This window comes from Alexandromys fortis, unplaced genomic scaffold (genome assembly GCF_014885135.2).
Source record: "Alexandromys fortis isolate MF-2015 unplaced genomic scaffold, M_Fortis_MF-2015_v1.1 scaffold_15, whole genome shotgun sequence".
Lineage (NCBI taxonomy): Eukaryota > Metazoa > Chordata > Mammalia > Rodentia > Cricetidae > Alexandromys > Alexandromys fortis.
Genome location: NW_026067911.1, coordinates 18014915 through 18030724, shown reverse-complemented (window position 1 = coordinate 18030724; position 15810 = coordinate 18014915). Strand labels below are relative to the sequence as shown.

Here is a 15810-nt window from a genome sequence, read left to right as displayed (position 1 = left end):
CTTGGGCTGGAGAGGTGGATTGCAGGCTAAGAGCACTTGTTGCTCTTGCAGAGGATCCAGGTTCTGTTCCCTACAAATAGGGGCTCAGCCTCCCCTTTTTGACTTTTTTTGGTACTTGCATGCATAGGTTATACACACACACATTCAATCATACACATAAAAATTTTAAAATCTTTAGAGAAACAAACCCTGGCTGACTATTGTATACTACAGGAGTATTTAAAGAATCATCAGTGGTTTTCAGGATTGATCCTTATTTGGGGGGTTTTGTTGTGGTTGTTGTTGGTGGTGGTGGTGGATTTTTTGTTTGTTTGATTTTTTTTTTTTGTTTTTTTGTTTTTCCAAGACATGGCTTCTCTGTGTAGCCCTGACTGTCCTGGAACTTAGTCTGTAGACCAGGCTGGCCTCAAACTCAGAAACCCACCTGCCTGTGCCTCCCAAGTGCTGTGATTAAAGGTGTGTACCACAAAATGCATAGTATAAAATGACAGGCATATTTTGGGGGCCACCTCAGAAATTATTGGAAATTCTATCTTAATCCAAGGCCAAAATTAATATAATTGTTTTTTTTAAATAAAACTCAAACCAGTAACTATAATAACTATTCTTGTTTGTCAACTTAACTACATCGGGATTTAACTAAATCCCAAATGGCTGGGCACACTTGAGAGAGATTTTTTTTTCTTAATTAAATCATTTCTAGTGGAAAGACCTACTTCTAATCCTGATCTTCGAGGTAGGAAGATCCACCTTTAATCTGGGCCACAACTTCTGCTGGCAGCGTATATAAAGACAAGGAAGAAACAAGATTTTTCTCTTTTTGCCTGCTTGCTTTTGCCCTCACTAGCAAGTCCATTCCTTCACTGACATCACAACCGACTTCTTCAGGATTCTAGCATCTACCAAAATCCATCTGAGACATCCAGCCCCAAATTCTGAACAACAACTGGATTCTTGGGTCCTCTGTTGGTCTATAGACGTTGTTGGACTAGCAGGACCACAGCCTCTAAGCCATTCTAATAAATTCCATAGGTACTTAGATAAGGAAGGAGGGAGGGAGGAAGAGAGGGAGATAGATAGATAGATAGATAGATAGATAGATAGATAGATGATAGATAGATATACATGATAGATAGATCCACTCTATAAATTCTGTTCCCTGACCAATACAACAACTCAAACAGTAATTTTTAAAATCAAGCATTCAAACATAATACAACCCCCCCAATAGACTAACTTAATACTTAAATGCTGAGGAATTATAAAAGTCTTTGTTTTTTTTTTAATGACACCATTATGTTTCTATAAGGTCATAAAAACTTAGCATATATAGTAAAAACACCATAATTCATAATGTACAATAATCTCAAATCTGAGCAGAGCTGTTTCAGTCATGGCGGCATGTACAATACAACATGCATGTTCTGTGTTCAGAGCTGGTGCCGCTGCATAGAGATGCAGGTTTCCCAATGGCAAAGAGTCCCATCCCAGATAATGAAATCCTAATTCTATGTCCTGAACATATAGAATTTAAAAAAAGAAAAGAAAACCTCCCAGTGATGCTGATGTGCAGTGAGAGGTGGGAAATACCAACTTGAGAAACTTCCCTACCTTGGCCATGCCCAGCACCACACCGTCCATGGGCTCCAGTGGCAACTTACATGTCATATTCTACTTAGTCCCCCTCTCCCGCACCACCAGGGCTTTCAGAAAATATGGAATGAATAGTGTAGAGACTCCATGATCATAATAGAGGTGTAGATGGATATTGAGGAGCATAGCAAAAAGGGCATGCATGAGTAAGCAATAATTGCCACAGCTGTATCAAGAAATGAGTTCCCCAAATGGATATTAAACTAGCCATTCCAACTTTCCCCAGTTTCTGATGCATGATTGGATTAATCATAAAACATAACCCAGCAGTACTTACTACCCAGGTCTGGGACGGCAAGCAACTATAAAAGAAGAACCTCGATATGATATAGTTTATGACTTTCCAGTTAGGGATATTCTAAATAAGATCCCACAGACTATTTGTGGCTGTACATGGATATCTGAGCCTGCCGGAAGCATCCTTAGATCTGCAGAGGCAAAGAACAGGGCACAGCGCGTGGTTTAAGGAGCAACCCAGAAGCCAGGTATGGAAGTTTACCCCATGATCCCAACAACGGGGAGGTAGTTTCAAGGGCAGTCCAGGCTATATGGGAAACCCTAATTTAGAACAAAAGTAAGCAGGTCACTATTTTGCAGGTCCTTACAGCTTGATTTTACACGTGTGTGTACCCTCTAGGTCATTTTTGTTACCTGGTCTGACAAGATCTTTTAGCCACTGCTCTTCAGACTGCTTAGTGGGGTTCCTGGCTTAGCTTTCTAAGTTCTATCTAAGCACCTAGAGCAGTGGTCCTCAACCTTCCTTTAACACAGTTCCTCATGTTGTGGTGACCCTCAACCATAAAGTTATTTCCGTTACTACCTCATAACTGTAATTTTTGCTGTTGTTATGAATTGCCATGTAAATGTAGGATGTCTGATGTGTGACCCCTATGAAAGGGTCATTCATCTCCAGGGGGGTTGGAACCCACAGGTTGAGGATCACTGATCTAGCCTCTTGTGAATGGTCTCCAGTTTCTGAGTTCTTGCTTCTTGGACATGATCTTTGGCCATTGAACCTGAAGGAACTGTATCCTTTCAATACAATGTCCCCTAAACCTAAAGAACTGTGTCCTTTCAATACAATGGTTGATGTATCTTCTATGCTCTAGCGCCTGATGCTATGCCTAAGTCCCTCCACAGCGTTATGTTTCCTCCTGACACACAGTGAGGACCAGCCTCCTTATCTAGTGGCTACAAACCCCCATGTGGTGCCAGCAAAGAGTTCAAATATCTGAAATCCTGACTGGCATCGTCTACAATTGGCGTCTTCTGCAGCAATGCTCTCTTCGGCTAGCAAGCCCATATCTCTTGAAAAGTGAACTAGTACGCTGAGGAACTGAAGCCTAGAAACCTGAGCTCAGGCACCCGGGAAGAGAAGAGACTATCTTAGGGCTAGCCCTCTGCCTTGGCTATGTGGCCTTGAAACTGCTCACTAGTTCAAAGTCTGCTCTATGTTGTTTAAAAAAATTGAAGCCAGCTACTGCTATAGGAGCTCTCTATAAACTACAGGGTACCTACTAAGGATTGTAAAACTACTGGCATACACCCCCCCCAAAAAAAAACTCCTTTCTTTTTCTGCTGAGCACACTGACTATGTAAGAGTCACGTAGACACATCTTTTATAGTCAGGTTCATTCAGCAGTAACACCCCTAACAGTCCCTGAAGTCCTTAACACTAGATGGGCCTTTCCGTACAGTGTTAGCATATCATATCTATGACCCAATGGGTCTCCATCTTCTTATACTCTCCTAATCTGATGGCTCTTACACACTGGGAATTTCATGCCTGGAGCTATTGACTACATCAGGAAATTGAGTCATGGACACCACGGCTTACTTCACAGAAGCCACTTAGTCACATTGTCTCTTTGTGCCTCAGTTCATAAACGTTCAGACATCTGGGGCCCACAGAGCAAGGTCAAGTCCCTTCCTCATGGAGTACCCACAGGTGTGTATGAGCTAATTGTAATAGATCCCTCATTCGGACCACAGACAGCTCCTGTGCGTGCTTTGCCGATGTGAGGCAGAGCTGGACAGACTTGCAGGCAACCTTGTTCCTGGATTTCTGCTTTTTTTGTCTGTCTCACTTTTCTTACCGGGTTTGCTTTGCCTTTAGATTTTTAACAACAACAACAACGACAAAATCAGTACTTTCTCCTGAGTATTTTCACAGAGCAAAGAGTACGTGTTATTTGGAGACACACGCAGTTTAACTTGACAGACTGTGCCATGTTCGCTCTTTTCTCACAGCATGCACCAGAAACTCGCTTTCAACAAAAGCTCTAGTGAGACAAAATCCCAGCACCCAACAGTTTACTCACCTTCAAAGTCTACGACTTGGGAGCAACAGCATACATGAGAGATGGAAGGAGACACGCTCGTGTGCATCTGGGATTAGCACACAACGATCCTGAGTGTTCGACACCAGGGGCATGAGTGAGAAAGAGGTAGGGAAGAAACGTGAGAGTTGAGAGGAGGGTCGACCCAAACAAAGTGTGTGTGAAAAAGACCACGGTGAAATCTGTTACTCTCCAAACAAGATTACTGAAATATGATTCAATGGTTAATACATTCGCAACATTGTGCAAGCATCACTACAGCCAGAATTATTAGAACTTTTTGTCACTTCACTGCCCGAACTACATCCCCATCTTACTCTCTTCCTGTTCCTCATAAACTTCCTCCCTCCAACCAACTACTCCCTGACTTCCTATTGGTACAGGTTTCTGTTCTGGTCATTCCACGTGAACAGAACCATGGAACACAGAGCCTTTGATGACTGAGTCCCTACTTAGTTGTGTTTCTTCAATAGAGAACCCAACTAATGTTGCTCCTTTTGATAGAACTTCATCTTTGAATAGCAGGTAATAAAAATATCTTTAGGTGAATACTCTAAAGGAGGCGCTCTATACTATACATACCCTCATTGCAAGCTATACAAGAGTTATAATGGCCCATATTTTCCAGGTTAATAAATAAAGAAGTGCCCTGCTTCTTGTCAAATGATAAAGCAAATATTCCAGCTCTGTGGTTTTAGTCATGCCTCCTGCTCAGTCTATCTTGAAAGATAAGTATCATCATAAACCTTATCAAGCCACTAGCCCATGGTTGTAGCTGTGCTTTATTTACATCAGAGGAATAACCCAGAACAAGTTCCTTCCAGGTAAAAAGCCCTCAGGCACAGCTGACAGGCACACCGACTGAGCATAGAATGATCAAAACTCTTGTGCCCTAGAGTCTGAAAGATCTGGCTTCCGGTCACAGATCTACCACCTTTTAGCTGTGTGTGTTACGCTATGTTTTCATTTGTTGTTTGTTTGTTTATGACAGGGTTTCTCTGTGCACCCACCTTGGCTGTCCTGGAATTCACTCAGCAGACCAGGCTGGTCTCAGACTCAGAGAGATCCGCCTGCCTAAGGCAATACTTTTGCTTTCTAATTCTTGATTTCTCCACGAGTAAATGGGAAGGATGGCTTCAAGGTTTGTTATGAGAGTAGATCTTTTTAAAATAAGGGCTTAGGGCAGTACCTAAGACCAAGTAAGTGTTCGAGAGTATCTGCTATTGATTATTAGGGTATTAGACAATGACAGAGTGACACCGGTCATCTATAAATGACCCCGGGGAGTCTTGAACTTTAGAGGAGTCACTGTCTCTGGGGAACCTTGTTTGCATGATGGAAAGGTTTGGATGCAAATGAGAATATGGGAAAAGCAAGCCAGGATGGAGAGGTGGCTCTGTGATATGAGCATTTAATGTTCTTCTAAAGGACCTGAGTTCGATTCTCAGCCCCCCGCATTAGGTGACGCATGACCACCTACAGTTCCAACGCCAGGGGATTTGAGACCTCTAGGCTCTGTGGGAACCTGCCCACACACATATAATACAATAAGTTTTTTAAAAACGAGCAAACCTACAACACTGTACAAGACAACACATGACGGACCTGAACCAAAGCTCTCTCAGGGAGTCTTGACCTGTAGGTCAGGAAGGAAAGCATCGAGGGGGAGATGATTGTGCAGTCACGACCAGGAAGAGAAAGGTGCTGGATCGTTAGAGAGTTCACTGAAAGCTGGGTATGGTGGAGCCCACAGTGAATTCCAGTACTTCGGAAGCAGAGGAGGGCAGATCTCTGAGTCAGAGGCCAGCTTGATCTACATAGCAAGTTCTAGGCTAACCTGCACTACAGGTGAGACCCTGACTCCAAAACCAGAATACAGGCTAATCATATTCATCTCTGGAATATGCGAGGCAAGCCGCAAGGGCTTTCTCCAGACCACACAGCACTAAGACAAAACTAAGGAGAGTCTGCTACTAATGCCCCTCTCTGCGTGGTGACTTGAGATGCCACTATGTTTGTGGTCCATTTCAGCCCACACTGAGTCTGCAGGCCAGATTCACAGAAAACCATTTACAGTCTATATGTGGAAGTCTAAGCGTCCTTCTCCATCTTAGACCTTAGGAGAAAGTATAGCCAAAGACCACCAGGAAAGGAAATCCAACAAATTAGTGGGACCCATTGGTCCAGAAAGGATCCTGAACTCAAGAACAAAGCTCAGGGAATATTTGGAGTCAGATTTTCCTTTACTGACTTGCTTTTCCAGGAGGAGAAGGAACCCCGAGACCCTTACAGCATATGACCCCTGCCCGTTTCTGTGACCACACCGTATTGTGCCTTCCTTCCTGAACTGAGCAAACCCAGACTCGGAGGCCTTTGTCTTGAGTCTCTAACTTCCCCCAATACCTCCCTGCTTCAGAGACAGTACATTTGTTAGTTCTTCTTTCTAGAATGTTTTTCTCCCATCACGGCTTAGGTTGCTTCAGGAAGACATACTTTGACTACCTTATGCAAGGTAATACCCTTAGTCTCTCTGTCTCTCCTAGAATCTTGTCCACCGCCTACCCCGGTTATACTCCCCTGAGCAGTAGCAAGATTGTTTAGTAATTTTTTTCTGTCTCCCTTGGCCTGAACGTGAGTCCCATTAAAATGAAAATCTTTACACACAGAAGGCACATGCTAAATGGATGAAGGCTAGCTCAGCCTTTGGAGCACTTGCTGACCATGCAGAGGATCAAAGTAGGATTGCCAGATCCCACACGGTGACTCACAGCCACCATAACTCCAGTTCCAGGTAATCTGAGACTGTTTTCTCATCTCTACCTGGTGTGCGGCCCCAGGCACACACATGGCACCTACATGCAGGCCAAACATATGCACACACATAAAACAAAATAGCTAAATCTTTTTTTTAAATTTAAAGAAGGCACACACTGAATATTAATTGAATAAATGATACACTCACAGTCTTTAAAGTTCCTTGATGGGGGAAGGGCTCCCATGTATTCCAAGTAGAGACAGATGAGAAAATAAAGTGGAAAATAGAACTGTTCGCTGCCAGATTAACTGGAGAGGGAAACAACCAGAGAAGCAAGCATCTGAATGCTTAATTATAAAATGCGAACCAAGACAGTTTTCAAAGAGGAACGGGATTGTGTCCCGCTGAAGCAGATGGATTGCAAAGTGCCCAGGATGGCGACTTCACACCCCCTCAAGACTGGCGCCCAGTTCTCGATGGAAGGACAGCATGATTTTTCAGCCCTCCCAAGAACCCTTCAACCCAGAAACACTTCAGATGAGAGTACAAAAGAATCTCACTGGTGATGAGCACCAGCAGCTCGGTGCCACGCGGAGCATCTGGGCCGACGGAAGAACATCTGTTCCCAGCATGAACCCTATTAGCTTCATCATTCCGCTTTCAGTGGAGAAGAAATGTACAATTATGATACACAGGCTTAATTGATAGCAAGGTGGCGACTCCGGCCTTGCTGCAGCCCGTATGCTGTGCTTGGGAGCAGCTGCAGATACCCGGAGAGTGCGCATGTGCCGGAGGAAGTCTGTTAGGGTCCCAATACCTGCAGCCAGGCTTTAAGCCACCGAGGTTGAGGTAACAGGGGATACCTGAGGACTGAAGGAAGAAAGTAAGGTTGAGGAAAGATCATAAAGCAAGACGAGGAGAGAAAAAAGAAGAGAGAAAGGGCAGGAGGTGGGTGAAGGCCACATAGAGTCCCAACGTGTATGGGGTACCTGGAAAGGGAGGAAGCTGCCTGCCCTGTGGGGACATAGGATGTCCCAAACACTACAGCAAGATCACCAGAGCTTTGGTCATGGCTCTGCAACTTTCTAGGCATGAGCGCTCAGAAATTCTCCCTGATCCCATTGGCCTTAGTTTCCTCAACCCATAGGGAGGAAAATCTGTAGGTTCTCTTGGTAGATGTGAAGCCTGGGGAGCTAGATATGCATAAAAAGCTAAGAGTAGCATTTGACGTGCAGGTAGCTGTCATTGGTATTGTAGTTTATTATTAACTGCATGGCTAACTACTATGACTGTTATTCATTGTAGGACAGAATGCATCTTCTCCTAGAAGCCCCAAGAACTGACTCTCAGGCCACGAAGCAAGTGTGTGCAAATGGAAGGCTTGGCCTGAGCTCAGCACATCTCTAGTCCCCTTGCTCGCTGCAAACTATTCTGCAGGTTTTTGTGGCTTCTTGGGTACTGTTCCTCACTGTTCTCTCTACTAGGTAAGAAGTACTGGTGGCAGTGTAGACAAAATCGCCCATCTTGCTTTGTCGCGGTGAAGCGCTAGAGCAATCTCCTTGCTCAACCTTGACCCAGCACACAGTACTTCTTGCTGCCAAGGAAGCAGGGCTGGGACTAGATTGTGGGTTCCAATCCCGGCCCCACTTTCAAGTCTGTAAGTACGTAGAGATTGATGACTGCACACCGAAGCCCTGTGCTCTCTGTTGGGAGTAGCACACCATGCCCCCAGGTCTGCAGTGGCGATTAATTGGTCTATGAGAATGGAGTTCTCCAAATGTCTTGAACTCAACATTGGGCATCTCACAGTGTCGTTGCAAGATGATAAAGTACACTGAAAGCTGAGCTATAGGAGCTACAGATAAAGCTGGTAAGTCGTGTGATGTTGAGGGCAAGCATGGCAGAAGGCATCAGACAGAGCAAGGTCAGCTCTGAATAAGCAGAGAAGGGTGGGTGGCCCCAGCTCACCTAAGCCCTGGGAATCTCTAGGAACCATAGAAAAGTTCCAATATGAGATCAAATCATGGAGAAGATTCCCTATATGAATGGCTAGGAGATTCTGGAACATCTTTTAAAAGGGTTTCCTATCAAACTGTCAAGTTTCATAAAAGACGGAAAGGGAGCAGGGTATGTTACTTTTGATTCAAAATTGTAGATTCTGTGGTTTGGTTAAATGAGCCCCCAAAGGCCCAAATGTTAAAGGCTGGGTGTCCGGTGTTTGTACCCCAACCAACACGCCTGGTGTGGACAAGCAGTGAAACCATGAGGGGGTGGGTGGAGCTTAGGGGGGTGGAGGTAGGACATCGGGATATAACCTTAAGGTGGAAAACGGGACCCCGATCTTTCTCTTTTCTGCTGCCTGGTTGCCATGAAGCGAGCAGTTTCCTTTGCCACACGACCGTGGCCTGACGGGCTACACCAATCATCAATGGCTTCTCAGTCTCGTGTATGACAACCTCTCTCTCCACTCTCTCATCTCTGTTCTCACCACTCACCCTCATGGGATTTTTAATTCCATCTTGTGGGGTCTACCTCAGTCAGATGCCAGGATACCCACAGAGCTCCAATGTGTTTATTGCATCCTTGACACAGAAGCCACAGAGCCTGCTCTGTAGTCTTAGCCTATATTAAAACTTGTTCCATGCTTCTTTTCTGTTCCGCAGATTAAACATCCCTACCCTGAAAATACAACATCTGAAATGTGTAAAATTTGTGGACAGATTTTTTAGTCCACATCTGGAAAAAATCCACAAGTGACATGAAGTGACAAGTCATAATCAAAATGCAAGTGCATAAAAAATACTAACCTAAAGCAGGCATTAGATCAATGGAACAGATTAGAGGAACTAGATATCACCCTGCATGACTACAAATACCCAGTCTTTGACGAAGATGTCAAAATACACACGGAATAAAAGGCAGATCTTCAACTCGTGAAGCTGAGAAACCTGGATTTCAACATGCAGGAAGAAGATACTAAATCCTCATCTCTAATTTTACACAGAACTCGGCTCCAAAGGGATCATGGACCCCAACATAAGACCCAGTTTAAAAAATTAGAATTAAAAAAATTCTAAAAATAACATAGAGGACATGCTTTGATTTATGGGTGAAGACTTTCTAAAAAGGACTCAATAACTGGAGAAATAGGACCAGCGACCAACCAACAGAATCTCACAAAACTAAAAAGCTTCTATGCACAGAAAATAAAAGAGTCAATTAAGTAAAGGAAAAGCTCACAGAATGAGAAAAAAAATCTCTGCCAGCTATACATCTGACAGAAGATTCGTCCAGAATTCACTAAGAACTAAAAAGAAAGCTAAACATAAAAAAAAAAAACCCAGACAACCCAATTTTAAAAATGGATTGTGGAACTGAAGAGGGTGTTCACAAAACAAGAAATACAAATGGCCAGTGAACACTTCAAAAACGAATCAATGCCCCTAGCGACCAAAGCAATGCTGACAAAAGCTGCCATCTCTCCCCAGTCGAAACAGCTATCATGAAGAGTACACTGTCAGCGTAGATGAGGTGATGAAAGGGAAGCCCTATGGCCTGTTGGTTGGGGTACAAACTAGGGCAGCCACTGGGAAAATCAGTCTGCAAGCTTCTAAATTCCAAAAATTTAGGAATACCTGGGCAGTGGTGGTGTATACCTTTAATCCCACCACTTGGGAGGCAGAGGCAGGTGGATCTCTGTGAGTTCGAGGTCAGCCTGGGCTACAGAGTGAGTTCCAGGACAGGTTCCAGAGATATAGAGAGAAACCTTGTCTGGAAAAACTGGGGGGGGGGGGGGAACCTTAGGACTAGAAAGGTCATGTGACCCAATTATATCATCCTTGGGCATATACCCAAAGGACTTTATATCTTACTACAGACACGCTTGCACATGCATGCTCATTCTTGCTGTATACGCAATAGCTCAGAAATGGGACTGATAAAGATGTCCATCAACGGATGACTGGATAATGAAGATGCGGTACATAAACACATGAAATTTTACTCAGCTATAAAGAAAAGTGAAATCATGAAACGTTCAGGTAAAATATAAAACTAAAAAAGAATTGTATTGAGTGAGGTCACCCAGACCCCAAAAGACAAATGTCACCTGTTCCCTCTCATATGAAGGTCCTAGATTCAAATCTTCTGTATATTTAACATGTAGTACATGTGGAAAGCAGAAAACTAGAAACAGGCCATTGACAGGAAAGATGCATTTAGAGAAGAGGTATAGTCAAATATAATCAAAAGCAAAGTACAGAGAAGAATATTGGGGATAGAAGGGTTCAAGCAAGTAGTAGAGTGATGGGGATGAAGAAATGGGGTGCACAGCCTTAACCAGACAGAGATATTCAGAACAAAAAGCTACTTGGGATCCCTTGATTTTTTAATTCAATTAAGAAAGAATGTAATAAGAGGGGATAGTAGAACGTAGGAGTCCGTTGACGGTTCTATTCCCAGCACCACAAAAAAGAAAAGAATAAAAACAAGAAAGAGAAATAAGAAGGGAACGGAGTGAGAGGAAGGAAGGAAGAAAGAGAAGAAGAAGAAAGAAAGAAAGAAAGAAAGAAAGAAAGAAAGAAAGAAAGAAAGAAAGAAAGAAAGAGGGAAGAGAGAAAGAGGGAAGAGAGAAAGAGAAAAGAGAAAGAAATATCCAGTCCAGTCTCTTCCAGTGAAAAGCAGGGGCAATCTGTCACTCCTGACACCTCAGTCAAAAGATGACCTAGAGTCTTCGTGTTTCTTGTCTGCTTGGCATCCTTATCAGCAACCCAAAGGGAACAGGCCACACTGCCCACTCACTCCTAGCAACAGACTGCCTTGTGAACCGTTCTATAGCAGTTACAAGACCCAACATGATCTTGCTGCAACACACTGCCAAAGTGCAGTGGTCAGAGTCTGCCATGCAGCTCTTCCTACAATGGGTGGGGAGATGAGGTGTGAGCGTTCAGGGGTCCAATATCAAAAGCAGTGACCTCTTTGCCTTCAGAAATCATAGCCACAGCTGGGTGCGGTCTGGGAGCTGAATCTTCTCATCCCAAATGTGTCCTAGTCAACTCTTTACCCTGTATTGTCGCAGGTTTAGCTGGCATCACGCAGGAGGATGACAATTCATAATCCACTCACAAAGACAGCAGGCCTTGGGCCCTGCAATTCCCAGGCAAACACGGTCCCATCTTGGCTACATCTTGTTCCTGTTCTCAGTATTCCACTGATTCAAGGACCATGCATTTCCTCTGTCTGGAAGCAAGGTTTCCCTTTGGGTTTCCTGTTAGCAACTCAAGTGCCAGTGGGGGCAGACGGATGAAGGAACCATCATAACAGAGAGAGGAGCATCCAAACCTCTCATTGAGCAGAGCTCAGCAGAGTCTCCCAGCCCTGGCAGAAGACTGAAAGGAACGGCCTCCTCCCCAGTGCCTGACAGTTGGAAGCAGCCTATGCTCACTTTGCGATATAAAACTTAGGACTCTGAAAACCAGAAGCATAAGAATTCCCCCCAAGTGTGTTAGACTCTTCCGGAATCTGGGTCCATCAGGTTCTTCTTTGTGTCTTCTGAACAAAAACAAGAAATCAAGGGGACAAAAGGTCATTCAAAGGGAGGTATTAGAGTTAGGGAGACCCAAATATACCTAGTGGTAGTGAAATGGGGTCTCTTGAGGAAGTAGGCTGACTTCTCCGAGTCTATGCTCTCTTCTTAAAAGGAGAGGGGGCTGTTGACCAAATCACACAGAATGTATAGTGAGGGTTTTAAGTCACGATCTCTATGCAAACTCATAATAACTGATACCTACTAAGGACCGACCAAGTATTATGCCTTTAGTATCACCGCTGTGGCTTCAAAACTAGCATTCAGGACATGCACAGAGATGAAGCAGTTCAGTTATTGCTCCCAAGTTCCACGTGACAGTCTTTTATCCGGGCCTTTTCTTTTCTTCTCTGTCCCAACCACCAAAATACACTCTGTCCCCACCCTGCTGCCCCTTGATTCCACAGACATAACCAAGGTTGATCCTCGTTGGTCTGGCACTCTCAGAACAGACTCTGTCTGTCCCGTCTCACGCACCCTTGCACTGTGGTCTTTGTTAGGAGAATTTTCCGACTCCTCTCTCAGCTGAATCCTTGCGTTAATTCTGGCAACAGAGGAGGAAAAAAAAATCAACTATTGATTTCATGGGCTGAGGTCTTTGAAGATTTTCAAAGTCTCCGAACCACTTCCCTGAGAAGTTCAAAGAAGAAATTCATCGACTGGCTTATTCCACGCTCAGCCATCATTACCACGTCAGTCAGGAGCGTCAGCAGCATCTGAGGGAAGATTATCTGCTGGGGGCTGCTGCCTCATCACAGCCAGCCTGCTGTCAGTGGCTAGAACTTCCCCACGGTGTTTCCTGCTCACAATACATGATCAGAAAGCCTCCCCTTCCTCGGAGATCAGTATGGATCCTGTTCTAGCCCCTACAGCAATGTGGAGCCATTAACTGTCTATACCATAAGATGCTGTGGAGGAAAGCCTGGCACCATAGTCCAGAGAGCAGTCTCTTAAACTCAGAGGCTGCGATATGGGTAGACCACGAGGAAGAAGCTGGCATCCCAAGGGAGGTCACCTTCCCTATATTCTTCCTGATGTGACTGGTTACCATTTATCCCAGGGCCTTTAATTAGAGCTGGTGTTGCGTGGCTATCAAGCAAGGATTTTAGTGTTAATTAAGGATGGTATAAAGTCCCAGTTTAGCCCACCTTTATGCAAATGAACAAGTAGAGTTAAGAATTAGAGTTGTGCCTATTTGATTGAGAGAGCCATGTTCTGTAAAGGCTTTATAGAGAAGCCATTTTCTGTGATGAAATATAATTTCATGGCCTTTCCTTGGTGTCTAGATAATGCCTGGAAGATGCTGATACCAATCAAAACTAGGAAGAAGCCAGATGGTAAGACAGTCATGGATCAGAATGCACAAAGGCCAGAATAGGAAACTCCAGAGAGCTCATCTATTTTTTCTTCTTTTAGAAAATTATTATTCCTATTAGTATTATTAATAATAATTATCATCATTATTACTGTTTAATAATTTTATTATAATATTATTTTATTAATTTTATAAATTATTAATATTAATAATAAAATTATTATTATGTGAGCCCAAGTTTATGTGTATCATGTACATGCAGGAGCTCGGGGGTACAGAAGAAGCCACTGCGTCTTCTGGAATTGGCTTACAGGCGATTGTAAACTCCAGATGGGTGCTGGGTACAGGAACAGTGTCCTCTACAAGAGCAGTAAGTACCCTTAACAACTGAGACACCTCTCCAGCCTCTGGAGAGCTCATTCCAAGATGCAAAGCTCACTGTGACACAGGTATGGTTTTGGTTGTTTCTGCTAGCTATGTACGCCTCTCTTTGGGGCCATGTAACTCTTCAGTTCTGTATGGGTTTTTTAAGAGTCACAGACAAAGCACCAAGTGAAACATCAACATAAACCCTTGCCCATCTTACCACAAATAGAAGGAAACTGCCTAGACGTGAAGGCACCTCAGCAACACTGGGAACGAGAGATTTGCACAGCTGTGCTCAGAATCATCAATTTGCCCAGGAACTTTGGCCCAGAAGGGAGGGACCCATGTTCCCAGAAGGGCAGTACCACCACTGCTAAATAACCCAAGCAGTTTGCTTTCAATTATCTACCCCTCTCTAATTTCAGGAACATTTATTCAGCAAATTGCAGAACTTTTTGGCACTAAACTCAGAAAAAAAAAATTCCAACAGCGAATTCATATCCAAGTCAACCTGTCATCTCTACGCTTAGCTTTTTCTTCCCTTCTTACAGGGAAAAAAAAAAAAAAGATCCAGACATTTTTCCAAGAGCAAATAAACTTTCAAGGCTGAGACTGGGGCTTGCGAGTTTGGTTAAAATTCCCAATTTGAGAAGGTGGCTCTCACGTTGACAGAGCGCTCCGCTCCCACACCCGACTAAATCACCACCCCGGGCCGTGACTCAGGGAGACTGGACGCTCCGCTCTCATCTCGTAAACACGGAGCTTCCATGCCTGTGTTCTAGATTCCTCGCTAGCTAGCCCAGTGCAGCTCAGGGTCGGGGCAAATAAGGTAAGGAGACCATTCAAGTTCAACTTCAAAAGCTATTCTTCTCCGAGCCAAAAGTTGAGGAGCAGCTGAAAGAACTTCTTTCCCCATTGTCCCGGACTAAACCGCTGACAACGAAGAAATATGAATACCTGGCAGCGTGCCAAACCCTAACAATAAGCAGCTACCTACGGAGATTGTTCGGTGTGTCTGCTCCGCCGCGTTCCTCTCCCTACCTGGTGATGTTTGTCTGAGCCATCATTGTCTAGCTGAGTGTCCCCCTGCCGCCTTGCTTTGGGCTCGGTAAGCCGAGGGGTGGAGGTCCTCAGAGCTGGCACTCCAGGAGCCCAATCAGTAGCAGGTGTCCTGCCCTGAGCTGGATCCACTGCTAATCTGCCTGTTAGGAGAATGATTGCTGGGACGCGGTGTGGAGCCCAATCCTCAAGGCTGAGGGGAGGTTCTGTGGGGTCTTAGATGAGTTCCTAGGGAGAGCTAAGGGTTCTCTCCACCCTGTCTTCTTCCACACGGCCCCCGTGCACATGCACAGGCTTTTCTCTCAATGCCAGGGTTGGCATGGCGCCGCCACACCCACTCCTCCATCCTAGCACACTTCTCCCACACCCCAAATACGCACCCATCTTTACCTTCTCTTGGTATACCCTCCTTGTGTTTTCTGTTTCCTTTAGCTTTCGCCGTGGCCCATGTTATCCGTGCCATCTCATTTTCTCTCAAGGAGAAAAGTGTAAATGCAAGAAGGGAGTAAAGTTCGGAAGACCAGGGAGTGCTGTGTGGAAGGGGCTGAAGCAAACTTGGCTAGTTTCTTAGCAACCGATCAGCTAAAGCACATCTGAGTGAAGAAAAGGGCTCACTGGTTTCTGGGACAGAAGGGTAGGCAGCTAGAGAAAAATCCTGTTAGCTTGTGGTCCCATTTTCTACTGCAAGCCACCATATGAACAATGGTTTAGAATAGAACACACTTCTCAATCATGTTTT

At 44.5% G+C, this 15810-nt stretch overlaps 1 long non-coding RNA gene across 1 annotated transcript in view; it reads right to left on the bottom strand.

Moving 5' to 3' along the window:
* The window catches only part of LOC126499286 (uncharacterized), a 51211-nt gene extending 35629 nt beyond the window's left edge, over nucleotides 1-15582 (bottom strand). The window contains exon 1 of the long non-coding RNA XR_007591048.1: nucleotides 15452-15582. This is a non-coding gene — a long non-coding RNA (uncharacterized lncRNA). The remainder of the gene's footprint in view (nucleotides 1-15451) is intronic.
* Between the last annotated feature and the right edge of the window lie 228 nt (nucleotides 15583-15810).